This window comes from Nomascus leucogenys, chromosome 12, assembly GCF_006542625.1.
Source record: "Nomascus leucogenys isolate Asia chromosome 12, Asia_NLE_v1, whole genome shotgun sequence".
NCBI lineage: Eukaryota > Metazoa > Chordata > Mammalia > Primates > Hylobatidae > Nomascus > Nomascus leucogenys.
In genome coordinates, this window is record NC_044392.1 from 84,989,347 (window position 1) to 85,004,819 (window position 15,473).

The following is a 15,473-nucleotide window of genomic DNA, read 5'->3' on the forward strand; positions in this document are numbered from 1 at the left end:
TAAAAAAATTATAGTTTAAAACATAAATTCTCTAATAGAGACAAACCAATTTATACTCATACAATTGATTAGTGAAAAGAATGAATAATACCACAGCATTCCAGCATAACAGAAATATATAAAGGATGTTGAATGTCTGAAGTCTGGGGAGGGCTTCCCTTCCAGGAAATAAAAGGATGCAGGTAGGGGAGGCTTTGAGAGACAACTTTATGAATTTAATAATTTTGTCAATGTAAAATTGGGACTAGAAACCTTTCATTTTTACATATAAATTGCAGTTGAAGGGTCAATAAAGTATGCTTTATTTGCAAAAAAAGTAATCTAATTCCAGAGGATGTGTAAATTAAGGTATTGTATATATTCATACAAAAATATATAGATATGTTGACTATTTTTCATGTCTTTAAGTTTTATATGGCTCTTTTGTGATTTTAAACATGATATAGAATCATGCTACACCATGTGTTCTCAATGCAGGGGACAATCTTGCCCCTAGGAAAAATTGATTGAGGTGAAGGCAGGGTAACAAAACCTTAAATAATGGTTTGTGATCCACTGAAGAGTCACAGTACACGAACAGATACACAGTGTATCCGTGTTATTACAACTTATGGAAAAAAGGTTCACAGACTGACGTTAATAATCAAAAAAAGGCTGAGAAATGAAATTAGCTCCACTATGTTCTCTCTAGTGTTTCCGGCCTTTGGATGGATTTTTGTTTTACACAAACTAATTTCCTTCTTGTTTTACCTTCACAACCTCTTCTGGTGTGGAAAGAGCTTTTATTCTTCTGAGTCCTTGGAAAGGTTCTTTAAAGAACATATAGCTCTCCTGGATTTCTTTGACTCAAAATACTTTGGTCATCTGGAACATTTTCAGTTACTTCCCTAAGCTTTAACATATTTTTCTTAAAATTGATTTTTGAATTTTGCCAATTCTTCGTTTTCTTTTCTGAATTCTATTTTCTGAACCCATATCACCTTGTCTCTATCAATTAACATTCGGTTAGATACACCGAATGTTAGACTTAGACTTAGAACCATATTTTAAAAGAACACCCATCCAATACCAGAAAATGATCCTAAATTCACTCCTCAAATTTGTGATGGTATGTTACACTCCTAAGTAGATAGTCTAAGGTTTTGTTTGTTTTATGCCTGATATTGGAAAAGAGCTTAGACATTCTCTATCTTGTAATCATTAAGAAATTTTCAATATATTCCTGCCGAACTATGTATTTCAAACAAAGTTCTGAGATTACACTCTTGTCGCTCTGTGCTGACCCTGGAGCAAGTGGGAGTCTATTGCTGTGCTAGATGTCCAAGGTGACATTAGTTTCTCTTTCTTGCCCATATTGACCCCAGAGTCTCTTTCCTACTTTTACAGTCCAAGAATGACCAATATCTAGCAGGCCTCAGTCATAAAGTATTATAGTTATGCTTCCTTTATTTTACCTCTTCCACTTTATTTTTCTACCCCTTACATTTGTAGTGAGTCATATTTATAGTGGGTCTTCTGCTTGTGCTAATTCTGTCTCTGAAGGCCACTTCTGGTTGTAGCCTCCACACTGTGCCATGATGAGTTTCATTTTCAATGAAAGCGGTCTGAAATCCTCCTTGCTCATTATCTCGACCTCTTCTCTGAGGTAGATGTTCATTCCTCTCAAGTAAATTCTATTCTTAAAGAAATACATTTGGACCATTACCCATCTAAACTACCAAACTACTCAAATACAGTTGACATGCTCGGTATATTTGCAACCTAATGAGGTTATTATATCACCATGGAAGCAATTTATTAATGAAACATAGCTATCTTACATGGTACCTAATGTCCAAGGCTTTGTTTAAGAATGATAGCTTTCCAGCAAAGGCAATACCAGTTAAACTAGTGGAGAAGCCTGGGTTGAACAAGTCTCAAGATAACAAAGAAGGTGCCACCAACAATTTGGGTGTCTTTCCTAATTATTGTAAGGATCTCAGAATATCCGATTTGTCTCTCATTCAGGAAATAGAAACCATCTGTGTATTATCCCAAGCAAAAATATAAAGAAATTTTTAAAAAATCCCTGACATCAAAGAGTTTATAGTCTTTCAAATATATTACCTGGAAAAATAACAATTTTTTTAAAAATTTTAAAATAGCATTAGGAGTGGGCCGGGTGCTATGGCTCACGCCTGTAATCCCAGCACTTTTGGAGGGGTACGTGTTGTCTGAATTATAAGTGAACTGACAAAGATCTGGAGGGAAACAGGCAGGCTCATGAAGGAGGTAGCTTTTATGCTGAGCCTTGTAGGAGATGCAGAATTTCAGCTGGCGGAGGCTTGGTCAAGGGTGAGGTGTGTGGTGGGGAGAGACTGGCATTGTCATGGTACCCTGAGTGATATACAAGGCTAAGAGATCAGGAGAGGCAGAAAACAGGAAAGTATGTTTGCCAAATAATACAAATTCTGATCCATCGACATATTGTTAGTAAAGTAAAAATAAAATAAAATAAAAGAGTAAGAGCAAAGGAAAAACTATAGAATGTGAGTACATGTTTCTGACTCAAGACAACAAAAAAGGATGTGATTCAAAAGTTAAAGATGCTAAGAATCAGATTAGACCTTTGTATAATTACATAAAGAGTGAATCACTGATAGCAATGACTAATCACTACTTGCATGTAAAATATACATAAAGTGAAATACAGCAGAAATTTCTACCAGTGCTAGGATACACTGGTGTTAATCCTTACTGAGCACCTACTAGGTGACAAGAGCTGTCCTTTACACGCACTATTACAAGTAATCTGCACAGTGATACAGCTAGGGAGGCTTTATTAACCCCATTATACAAGAGGAAACCAGGGTTCAAAGAAGTTGAATAATCTGAGCTCATTTGCACTCCTACTGTGCAGTAGAGTCCGAATTTGACAGCAGCTTTTTCTGGAGGCCATTCTCTTTACCCCATGCCAAACCAGAATGATTTATAGTTCAAAAGGAATCAAGTAGATTCAAGGATACCTCCATGGTTATGTAACCCTCATCAGTTGTAATATGCTTTCATGAGTGATCTGGAACTGGAGATACAGCCAACACTCCAGAAATGAAGTATAAAATCTTGGGAGTGTGTTACAGCCCATGAGACCATCATTGTCATGTCAGTGATAATAACTGATGGGCAGGAGTAAATTGTCCATAAGGTTAAGCTCTGGATCAGTCGTTTAAGAGAAATCAGTGGCAAGAACATGGGTTTTAGAAACAGATGGCCTTGATTCAAAATTGGAATTCTGTTATATGGAAAACGCTGGGCAGAAAACTTTATAATCTCTGTTTCCTCATATAGTCATTATGGTGAGTTAACAACAAATTTATATAGAAAAAATAAATAAGCAGCTTTGGATAATTAAAAAAAGTATATCATTAAGACTAAGGAGGCTTGGCTTCATTCAGGCACTAACTTAGCTGTATAGTCTTTGGCCAAGTCAGCAACTCTGATCTTCCTTCTTATGTAAAATGTGGATGGCACCATCTACCTTAGGGGTTCATTGTAAGAACCTGAGATAATGTGTATTAGGTATCTAGCATGCAGCTAGATTATGTTATAGAAATGTACCATATTAGATCATTAACACAATTCTTGGCAAAATAAATATAGTTTCCGCCTCATTTCATTTTAAACTTAGGCTCGCTCTATTATAATGTCATAGGTGACTATAACTTAATAATACTATAGTGAGTATTAAAAAATCATAACAATTTGGTAAAAATTGAACACTTGGGAATTAAACATATTTCTAAGGTTGTATTATTTTTTAAAAGATAAACTTCAAGGAAATAAAGTGCAACATTTTCATTCATTTATCTTACAGCTCCTAATGCATTATTTTCACTAAAAGCATTCCCTTTTAAAAACACATTTCATTAAAGTGCTTAATCTGAGAAATAATAGATTAGTACTATTAATAAAGTCTTGATTTTATTAATAAGAAAATTGTTAAATATGCTTGGTATCTCTGATACAATTGTTGGGTTGATGGGTCCCGTCTGTGGCCAGTCTATTACGTGAACCACGGCAAATACCCATCTTTGCAAAACTGCCCTACATCCCCCTCAAAGGAAACAAACTGACCCCAAGACAGACTTTAAGTTAATCACTCCATAGTAAAGCAAACCAATTATAGCCTTGGCCTTCCCTATTAAAGCAAGTCACAAGAAATACAAATATCCTAGACTAGAGCTGTATACATTTAATGTTTGTTTACACACTCGACACATTGTTTATGAATTGAGCGAGTTTAGTGCAGCTCAGATTACGTTTTGGGTTTTCAACAAATTATTTAAAAATAAACAGAATGTATAAATGTATAAAAATGATTGGCTCTGGCGATTTTGCAGCGTTGTGCTAACCAAGAGGACTACTCCACTTTTACTCCTTTTTCGTCTAAATGGCATCTTAATGACCTGCCCACGCTGAAGCCTGATCCATGCTTTGGGAAACCATCACATACCTGTCGGGAAATGTGACTGTTGGTTAAGGCTACATTTCTCACACTACCGCGAAAGAAGTATGTGACTTAAATAGGGCTGCGATTTCCTTTACCTATTCCTTCCCTCAAAGGCTGCTTTAAATGGAGGTAATTCAAGCCTCCCCGTGCCAAACGCCGGCATTCCCACAAAGATGGATTGGTTCTTATTTTTTACTTTAAGGAGGATGGGAACCTGAAAATGTTTCCTAACGTTTGCTGAAGCTTTAACATGCTCAAGGAATTTGAAACCAAGGGAAGTTTGGCCGTAACACTGAAATATCCGCATTAGGATGCGGGCTAGGTGTCCGGCTATTGCAAAACTACGGAGGATGCGAGGTTTGGAAGAAACTGTTTGGACTTTGCTGTATACCGGGCAGGCGTGGGGGTTGGGGAGGGAAGAACCAGCTGAGGAAGAAAAGAAAGGCATTCGTGTCCACAGAACACATCCTAAGGCTCCTGAGTTGCTAACTCCATCCCTAATCATCTCGTTATTGGGAACCAGCTGGAAATGGAAAGATCAGCGAGCCTCGGCGTGGGATGAAGGCAGCGGTTTTGGCCTCAACCGCTGGCCTAGACACCTGGCTTCTGGGACCCGCCCGATCAAGCTGAACCCCCTCCCCTCCGGTCCTGCAGGTGAGCACACGGTGCTCTCACGTTTCTTCGAGAAACCTTCCAATTCCTCTCCCGCCCCAAAAGTGCTAACTTCAAGGGTTCGGAGGTGGCAGAGGGGTGATAGACCGGAAAGGACAGGCCCCGGGGTCTCAGGGATTTTCGAGGTAGGAAAGAACAACGATCGCCCCAGCCACGGACGCATTTTCCCTCGCGGACCGCCCCCCACCCCCACCCCCGCGCCCCGTCCGCAGGACCTGCCGCGGCCGCGCGGCGTTGGGCGCCAGGCTGAGGTCCTCGCGCGGCCGCCGGGGCTAGCGTGGATTGGGTGGGGTAGGGGTTGGCGGGCTCCTGAGCCGCAGTAGCGGAAGGTTCCCGGCACCACACGCCGGGCGGGCAACCACATTCTGCCTGTGTGAGAGCCTGGGGGAGGCAGGGACGCGAGTGAGGCGGGGCGAGTCCCGGTCCGGCGCGCCCAGCGGACCGAGCGGGTGGCCCTTTTCGGGCTGCCCCTCTCCATCCCTCCGCGGATCCCCCGCCCTTACCTCCGGGCGCGAGGGTGTCGACTGGAGAAGGTGCTAGGGAGCGGCGAGCTGCCTGGGGGTCGGGCTCAGCGGCTGCCAGGGACGGCGGGGTCGCCCGCGAGGTCGCTGCTCATGGCTTGTCGCGCCCGAGCACTGCGGCCGCGGCCACGGCGGCGCCCTCCTCCTCGTTCTCTTCGCGGGCTTCCAGCCGGGACGCAGCTAACGCCCCAGCCCCGCAAGCCCTCCTCCCCTCCGCCTCCCCGGCCGCGGACGGAGCCGCCTCCAGCGCCGCCCCGCGCGCAGCCCGGCCAGCGGCAGCCAGCGCCGCCCAGCGCCCGGCCCCGGGGTCGCCACCGCCCGCCGAGTCGGCTCCGCGATGCCAGCCCCGCTGTGACGCAGGCCGCGCTGCCCGGGAACTTCCTCCCCTGCAGAGACCACCTCGCTCCCGAGACTCGCCAGCGAGGGATGCCGCTGGCCGCCGGGGGCTTTCTCCAGGACCAGGAGAGAAATCCTCTCTCCGCTTCACGACGCGGCCACTCCCACCCCTGAGACGCCCACCTGGCGGGCTCTGCGGGGGAGATTCGGCTGCTTCTAATACCACCTCCACCCCTCATCCCTCACAATGCGCGGAAAACCACAGGCAGCTGTGCGCGCAGCGTCGGTTCAGCCACCGCAGCTCCTCCCCTGGGTAAGTTAGAGGGGAGCAGCCACCACTAAAAATAGCCCTTCTGGGAACTCCTCCGAAGGCCGGGGTCAGGATGAAGATAACCCCTCCACAGGAGAAGCGAAGGCGTCCTAAGAGAAGGGTGGGGAGGGGACGGCGGGATACAATAAGGAAGATGGAGAAGGAGAAAAGCAAAACCCAATATCCTTGGATCATGAAGCCCTTGAGCCCCTTGACAACCAAGTCTCCTTTCGGGCCGGAATCCCCAACTACACACCGCCCCTGCAAGACGGGCTAAGCGGCAGATTCCAGGGAGACTCGGTTGGAATGCCCCGCCTACAGCTCCCGCATAAAGGAGTTGACGGTGCACAGTAAAACCACCTGTTGTTTAACGAGTATGGGGGGAGGGGTTCTCCCTCATTGACTGATCTGAACCGGGCGTTTCTTCTCCCCGTTTTCCCACCCAATTTCAGGATGAAAAAGCAAACTCTGACGCCTTGAAAGCTGGCAGCTCTCTGTATGGGAAATCTCTGCCCAGTGAAAAAATGTACCGACAAGATTACTAAGTAACACAGTCTTCTGGGAATGCCTTATCAATGCCAGCTATTTGAAGAGCACTCAAAGTCAAACTAGTGCTCCGCGCTGGCAGTCTGGAAAAGACAGATATATGTGAGTAGAGAAACTGATAGACAACTAGTCGCTGGCCAGTTGGCCTGTTTTCATACTACAAGCCTTCAGAAAGCAGTCGCCTCCTTTTACCACGTTTCTATTTCTAAACCAAAATGAAAAGGACGTTTGTTCAAAAGATATTCTCTTGGGCTTTACATTGCTTTCCCCCTGCTCACTCAGCAAAATCCTACACTTTTTTCCAATTCCAGTGCTGCTGTTGGGTGTCCTTCCCAGAAGACAACCTTAAATTCTCTTAGGCCTTAGGAGCTGAATCTAACACCAGTCTTAATTAACCTGCAAGAAGACAAAAATTTATGTCGGGGCTTACCTCCTAGTCAGCAGATAGGAAAAATTCCTAGAGAGTCTCTGGGAAAAAGGTAAAGGCTAACTTTAGCAGTTTGCTAAAGAAAAAAAAAAAAAATTCAAGTACCTTGTAAGTCACCACAGGGTAGATGCAGCAATACTCTCTAAGGTAGCTTTTACCTCTTCAATTCTCTTACCTTACCTGAATTTAAACACAGTGAGGCAAGTACCAAGGTCACAGCCCTCCTGTGGAGGATCTTATTTTGCACGGGCTCTCTGATACTCTTCTATCTTTGTACCGTTGGCACCTGACCACAAGCTTAGGCATCCCTGAAATGCTCCCTTGCTACCCAGTGTCAAGGAACCATTGAACCTTAGACTTTGTACTCAGGTGAACCAGGATTAAATCCCTACTCTTCCAGCGTAAACTTAGGAAATTTGCTGTTCTTTTTAATCTGCCCCGTCCCCCACCACCCACATCCCCTTATCATCCCTATAGGTATAGCACTACAGGGTGCTGTGAGAATTAGCTAATATGCTCAAAGCACCAAGAACAGTGCCAATCACTTTGTAAGTAGTCAGTAAATGAGAGCTACTATTGTACTTAACTACTCTTCATTGAAAGCAAAAGAACCAGGAATAGCAAAAAGGTTTGGAAACCTGGGATCTGAATCCCCTGCAAGTTGAGTCCACCCCAAGTTGCTTTAGTGCAATACTTTTGGCTACTCTGTGTCTGCCTTCTAATTGGATCAACTGGGTAGTTCTTCACGTGTAGGCAGGTGGCTCACATGCACATTAATGCTTGAAAGCCACTAGTCTAAAAACTATGCTACACTGCTTAGTTCACCTTTTCTTATTTTGTAGCACGGAAAACTTAAATCTAGTGATCTCACCTCAGTCCACCTAATTCACATTAACATCCACACTTAGCAAGCTCTCTGTAAAGGACTGGTAGAATTAGCAATCAGTCAACTTGAATGAGGGTCTTAGAGAAGTACAAGGCTTATTTTCCGACTTCAGGGTGTTCATAGTTCATGGGAGAGGGAATCATGCATACACACAAACCAGAATAAACCATTGTGAAGCAAATGTGCTTGAGGTTCAGCACATCTCCAGAAAGGAGACGGTACTGTGAGCTAGATGAACTGGGTGCACAGTCTCCATCTTGACCTTCCACTTTATGCCCAATTCCTTAGGCTAAATTTTGACATTCTAATTGGACTTCCAGAGTTAGTAGTTCCCACACTAAAGACTACGTAATTACACGTTAGCCATGTACAGGTTGGTGATAGAAGCAGAAGTAGATATTTCTGGGCTGTGCAGGGCTGTGGTAAGGGATTTGGAATGAAATAGGTCTGGGCTTAAATCTTGTATCTCTAGCTATGAACTTCAGTTTCCTCATCCGTCTATTGGAATATAGCTACCTTTTATGATTATGGTGAGACTTAGAATATCTGTAACCCCTCTAGTGGGTTGTATGGTAACAGCAATTATGTTACATTGTTGTTTTGTTGTTAGCTGTAAGAAAACTCAGGCTGGGCTAAGTTGTTCCTTGAAGGCATAATTAATTAATTGTTTCTGAGACGGAGTCTCACTCTGTGTGATCTCCGCTGACTATAACCTCCGCCTTCCAGGTTCAAGCAATTCTCCTTGCCTCATCCTCCTGACTAGCTGGGATTATAGGCGCCCGCCACTATGCCTAGCTAATTTTTGTATTATTTTTTTAGTAGAGATGGGTTTTCACCATTTTGGCCAGGCTGGTGTCAAACTCCTGACCTCAGGTGATCCACCCACCTTGGCCTCCCAAGGTGCTGGGATTATAGGCATGAGCCACCATGCCTGGCCTGAAGGCATAATTTAAAAGTCACCTTCTCTATGAAGCCTCCATAGGTTCTAGGCAAGTGTAACTCTTCCTTCCTTGTGTGACCACAGCACTTACCATGGTGTGCTCTCATTTGTCTCTTTACATGCCTCTTCACTACAGTCTGGGAGCCTCTCCAGGGCAGGGCTGTATCTTGATTCACTCTTATGTCCATTATCAACACCCTGCACAGGACCTGATACTAAATATTGAAATAATGAGTTTTTAAATGTTTCAATTTCTTGTATTGGTTCTGACTTTCAGTATAACTCATTATACTACAGGCTCTAAAACCTGAACCCTTTAGCTCATAAATAATTCCTACTAAATTTATGTATTATGTATATGTATCTGCTTAAACCTTGATGATGTCAATGCTGGGATTGTTCTTTCAGACCAACCTGCTATTCTTGTTTTGTTTTACATTTGATTTCAGTTGATCTTGCCTGGTAAGAGTGCAAGTAAAATCTACATTCTAAACCAAAATCATCAGCAGGATTTTACACTGCATTCTCTATCCACCCTGTGCACATCTGCTCCCCAGACCATTTCTCAGCTTTGTGGGAAGAGGCTGAGCTAAAAGAAAACGTTGTTGTTTTAAGTTTCATGTTTACACTGTTGCAACTATTAGCACTTTCTGAATTAATACCTGCAAGATAAATGCCACCTTTAGCAACAGCTTTGAAATCCTTGACTCTATGCCATTAAAAATGCTAAGACAGGGAAAAATAAAACCTTCCCTAGAAAATTCTTTTGCCCAGAAAGTTGCCTGGAGGTAATGTCAAATGTGGACTTGATCCCAAAATGGCAGTTGAATTTGTACCAGAGGAAATGGTGGTCTATTGGGGCTAAAACTGATACCCCAAAGTGAAGGAATAAAAAGCAACCTCAGAAGCAAAGTCTCTGTCTAGTTTTCTCCTGCCCTCTTGTCTCTCACTCTCTTATTCTCCCTTGAAGCAAGCCATAGAAACTGGAATCCTTCTTCCTCGAGGTGGGTCATGTAAACCAGAACCTTTTCCCCAAAACCAGCCTTAAAGCCTAAAAATTTCACTCTAATCTTCCCCTTCTCTTCCCTTTCTCTTTCTTGCTAACTGCTGGCAATAAAGAAATTAAGACTCTCATTCCAGTGGGGTCCTACCCCATACCTGGGAGGAAGGAATGTCATCCCGAAAGGCCAAGAAGAAATGTGAACAGACAGGCCTTGCTGGGTTTCCCCATTCAGCCTATTAGCACTGGATCATACCCCTTTTGTCCAATCATATTTCTATACAGCTTTCCATACTTCATTGAATCCAAGCATAAAAATGGGCCAAGAGCAGGTGGCTCATACCTATAACCTCAGCATTTTGGGAGGCCAAGGTGGAACATCACTTGAGCCCAGAAGTTACAGGTTACAGTGAGTTATGATCAGGACATTGCACTCCAGCCTGAGCTACAGAGTGAGACCCTAAATCAAAAATAAAAATAATAATAAAGGAATAGTTGCCCCTATGTCTTGGGGTCTTCATTCTGAAGTCTCCTGTGTCACATAAAACTATGATCAAATAAATTTGTTATGCTTTTCTCTTGTTAATTTGCCTTTGTTAGAGAGGTGTCAGCTGTTACTCTTATGATAGGAAGGAAAGGAATCACCCCTTTTTGCTCCCTACAGCACCAAGGACCTAAAAATAGGATTCTATAAAACTTTGAATCAGATTCTTCTAAAACCAACCTTATTTATTTTACCATCCCAAGACAGAATTGTTTGCTCCCACTAACTTGTGAAATTTTCTTTGGAAATAGTAAAGAATAAACACTTATGAGGTACACACTGTGTGCTAAATGCAGGTTGAATATCGGTTATCGAAAATGCTTGGGACCAGAAGTATTCTGGATTTCAGATTTTGAATATTTGCACTACACTTACTTACCAGTTGAGCATACCAAATTCAAAAGTCTAAAATGCTCCAATGAGAATTTCCTATAAGCCTCATGTCAGTGTTCAGAAAATTTGGAGCACCTCAGATTTGGGATACTCAATATGTAATAGCTTTATATGCATGGTCTCATTTATTCACCATAGCTATCCATTACATAGGCAGTATTATTTTCTCATATTGACAGATGAGAAAACAGAGGCCCATTGTAATCCAGTAGCTAGCCAAAGGTCACATAATCAGTGAGTAGAAGAGTTGGGATTTGGGCCTAGGCAAGTCTATTTCAGGGTTGTCATGCTTACTCACTACTTAATCCTATAGGAAAGGAGTATTTATTTTTAAATGGAACCCATCAGTTATTTCAGTAAGGTTAATAATGTACTTTTTCAGTATTTCAAAATTGCATTCATTTGTGCTTTTTCCACTAGTGTACTCATATCCCATATGTGCCTTCATGAGCTGGTTTTACAGCTTACTCTTTAATTGAAAAGCACTTTATGACTGAAAGCAAGCTTCTTAATGAAAGATCATAATGTGTCCGTGGCTCCGAGTTAAGGCAACATGAATTATAACCAGACAGAGAGTCTCATTCTTAGAATTATTGTTCAGATGGGTCAAGGATAGATAAGTAACTTTGACATGAGAAATATTATTATATTGTGATATAATAAGAAATATATATATTGGTCATTATGGTTCCTGGCTTACAGCTTCTAAAACTCTTGTAATTTCCTCAGTGATTAGAGCTATAGGATCATTTCTGATTATATTTGGGTTTCGTCCTTAGTTCCTGAAATAGCTCCAGATAAAAGTGAAAAAAGTGTCTTTTGTTACTCATAAGATGTCTCCTTCAACCACACCTGGGTTTATGTTAATGAAGCAATTTTTGGAAAGCCCCTAGATAACTGCAGGATGGGAGCTGGTTGCTATGGAAACTTAAACGTGTGTGTGTGTGTGTGTGTGTGTGTGTGTGTGTGTGTATGTGTATGTGTGTCTAGACTAGAGGGTTGGAAGTTTCAGCCCCACCTGAACCTTTGACCTTTTGGGAGTGGAGAGGAACTGGAAACTGACTTAATTACCAATGCTGATGATTTAATCAATCAGGCCTATGTAATGATGCCTTTATAGAAACCCAAAAGGATGGAGTTCAGAGACCTTCCAGGTTGATGAACAAGAACACATTCACCTGCTGTAGGGGTGGGTGTACCCCAAAACTCCACTGATACGGAAGCTTCTATACTCAAGACCCTTCTGGATCTTACCCTATGTATCTCTTCATCTGGCTATTTATTTGCATCTTTTAATATATCCTTTGTAATAAACTAGTAATCTAGAAAGTAAACTTTTCCTGAGCTCTGTAGGCCATTCTAGTAAATGATTAAACTTGAGGAGGAGTTATGGGAACCTTTGATTTGTAGACAAGTTGGACAGAAGTGGTATATATCCTAATATAACATGGGAACCTGCCACTTATGATTGGTGTGTGAAATTGGGGGATGGGGAAGCAGTCTTGTGGGACTGAGCCCTTAGCCTGTGGGGTCTAATGCTATCTTCAGGTAATATCAGAACTGAGCTACTCGGAGAGGCTGAGGCAGGAGAATGGCGTGAACCCGGGAGGCGGAGAGCTTGCAGTGAGCCGAGATCGCGCCACTGCACTCCAGCCTGGGTGAAAGAGCGAGACTCCGTCTCAAAAAAAAAAAAAAAAAAAAAAAAATTATAGGATACCAGTCAGTCAGTGTCCACTGGAGAACTGAATTATTGTGAGGAAAACCCCACACATTTGGTGGCTAAAAGTATTGATGTGAGTAGTAGCATATAGGAGTTTTTTCCTATATACGTATGTAGCGTAAGTTTAAAGTAAAAAGTTTTGTATTGTCAGGAGTGACTTCTTTGCACCTAAATATCACTGCTATAAATGTGTTACTAAGGAATAGTTGCTTGCTTTTATGTATTCGGCACCTGCAGCTACTGTTCTAAAAAGTTTGCATGTGTTAACCTACTAATTAAATCTACAAATGACTGGCTGTACCCATGAAGTGAGTTATTCTAAAGACAATGGAACATTTAAATGGCTTAGAAATTTTTTGATTAAAAATACATTAATAATATCTCCTAAAGAATGTGACTGATTTTTTTTCCAGGGCTTAATTTTTCAGTCTTTTCATAACACCATATTTTATTATGCATACACAATATGCCACAGAGCCTGTCAGATCACAACTTAACATTGAATTGCCTCAAATTTCAGTGGCATCAGCCCTGACAAAGCATCTAATTTTAAGCCTAGGCAATTGTTGCTTTGTTTTGAATGAGAAGCTGTCCTCTCTTTGAGGCATGAAGATCCATGGCTGAGGAAACATTATCACGGTAGTGAAATTGAAGATGCTCTTGTTACTCACATAAACATGATTCTCTCTTTGGAAAATTATTGTAGACGGTGCTTTGTATGTTTAGGAAATGCTGTAGCCATGCCCACATGCTCTCTCCGTGAAAGCCACCACCCATCCTGAGGTATGATGCATTTTTTTTTTTTAGCGTTTTTGGAGCTTATTTCTTAGTTTCCTGAATCCACTCATATTTTTGTCTCTTTAGGAAACAACATCAGCAACAACAAAGCCTGATTTCCCTTCTCAGTGTCAGTGATAGTATTAATGGCACTTTTGCTGTTAGTGAAAAGAACATAAGCTAGAATTGATGAGACCTGGATTCCAGTCATATTTCTGTCATTGACTAACTTTGTGACTTGGGACAAATCTCTTAATATCTTTGCATCCTCAGTCCTCATCTGAAAATGAGAGGATTAGGAAAGATGTCTTCTTAGGGCTTGTTTGGTGTGAGAATTTTATACATAGATATTAAAATTATACATGTTTATCCTCCTTAGATTTCAGTCAGTAATGGATATTACCACCAGCGTTTAATCAAGGAAGCCGGAAGTGATCCATCACTGCTAGCTGCTATCTACAGGAATTCTGTCTACAGGCAGGGCAGACCAGTCAGTTAGTATCTTCCTAAAGTACCTTGGTCTTCCACCATCCATTCCCACTGAGAGAGCCGTTCCTCTAGTGAGGCATTTCTAAGCAGCTGTCCATTGAACTCTACCCCTTGAGATATCCTGAGAAATAGGAATCTACGGTCAAATTTGTTTGGAAAGTAGTATATCCTCCTTGAAGATTCACAATGCATATTAATGTGCTTAGGGCTCTGAGAAGTCCTGTATTAAAAATTCTTGTTAAACTTTGCTGAACCTAGCATTTCTTTAACTTCACTTGGCCATGGAGCTATTTCCTTTATTACACCTATCAACATTCCAAAAGAATAAAATTCCTTAGAATAGAATATTTTGTTATTTTTGAGTTAAAGACTGCAGAGCCTTCATAAGACTTTTCTTGTTGGAAAGAGAAGAGAATTGTGGGCTCTATAACTCATTTAATGAATATCTGTCAAGATAAGCCCTCTTGGTAGATGTTTTCTTCAGCTATTTTCCTTACAAACATCAGCCATAATAGAGTGCCTGTCATCTTTAATAGGACAAAGAGTATCCATTCTCATTGGTAATAGTGCAGCTTTGTTCCTTTACACTGAGGAATAGTTCTCTGGCTGTTACATACTCTTGTTAGCCTCTGGGTTCCATGACATCCTTTCAGTGATAGCTGAAACTGATATAGAACACGCACATATTCTGAGCACAAAAAACATGACACAGAATAGTCTATTATTGGTGACTGTTGGAAGACAGTTCTCTATGGGTCTGTAGTGTTTTTGTACTCTTTCTTCCAAAATAAATGTTCAAGGATATTTGTACAGTGAACAGCCTTGAAAGATAGAGATAATGTCCTTCTCTGGAGCAAAAGCCAGACATGTTTACTGTCCAGTATAATAAAGATAATGTTTTTCTCCAAAGCAAATGGGAAGCATACTTACTGCTCATAAAAGGTTGATATTCCCTAAGCTCAGGATTTCTCTTCTATAACACAATCCACTGTGGAGTTAGGTGCTTTCTCACTCTTTTTGCATCTCCCTGTGGGAAGGGGAACTGATATAAAAATGCTGATACTTTGGATACTGCTATTGAAGTGAGTAGTAAACTTTCTTTTGTCTCTGACCCAGGACTTTTCATGTCTTATGCCACCATCCAAGACAGTGTAGCAGGCTAATATTTTAGTTTCCAAGGATAAGAAAATTTCAGACCCTCCACATTTCTTTACAACAACTAGCTTGTTCCTCTCTACCAGGTGGAAATTGATGGGATAACTTGATTTACTTATCTGCCCTCCCTCTCTGAATCATTCCTGGCCTAATGAATATTCTCTCCTATGAATGCTTTTCTAGGCCTATTGTGGCATTTTTTTTTTTTTTTCGAGATGGAGTCTAGCTCTGTTGCCCAGGCAGGAGTGCAGTGGCACGATCTTGGCTC

General features: G+C 41.8%; 1 protein-coding gene across 1 annotated transcript in view; it reads right to left on the reverse strand.

The window, feature by feature from the left end:
- The window catches only part of LRRC8C (leucine rich repeat containing 8 VRAC subunit C), an 88,553-nt gene extending 82,680 nt beyond the window's left edge, over nucleotides 1–5,873 (reverse strand). Inside the window, exon 1 of the mRNA XM_003260030.3 lies at nucleotides 5,665–5,873. The gene's annotated coding sequence lies outside the window, so the exon portion shown is untranslated. The remainder of the gene's footprint in view (nucleotides 1–5,664) is intronic.
- Nucleotides 5,874–15,473: the final 9,600 nt, after the last annotated feature.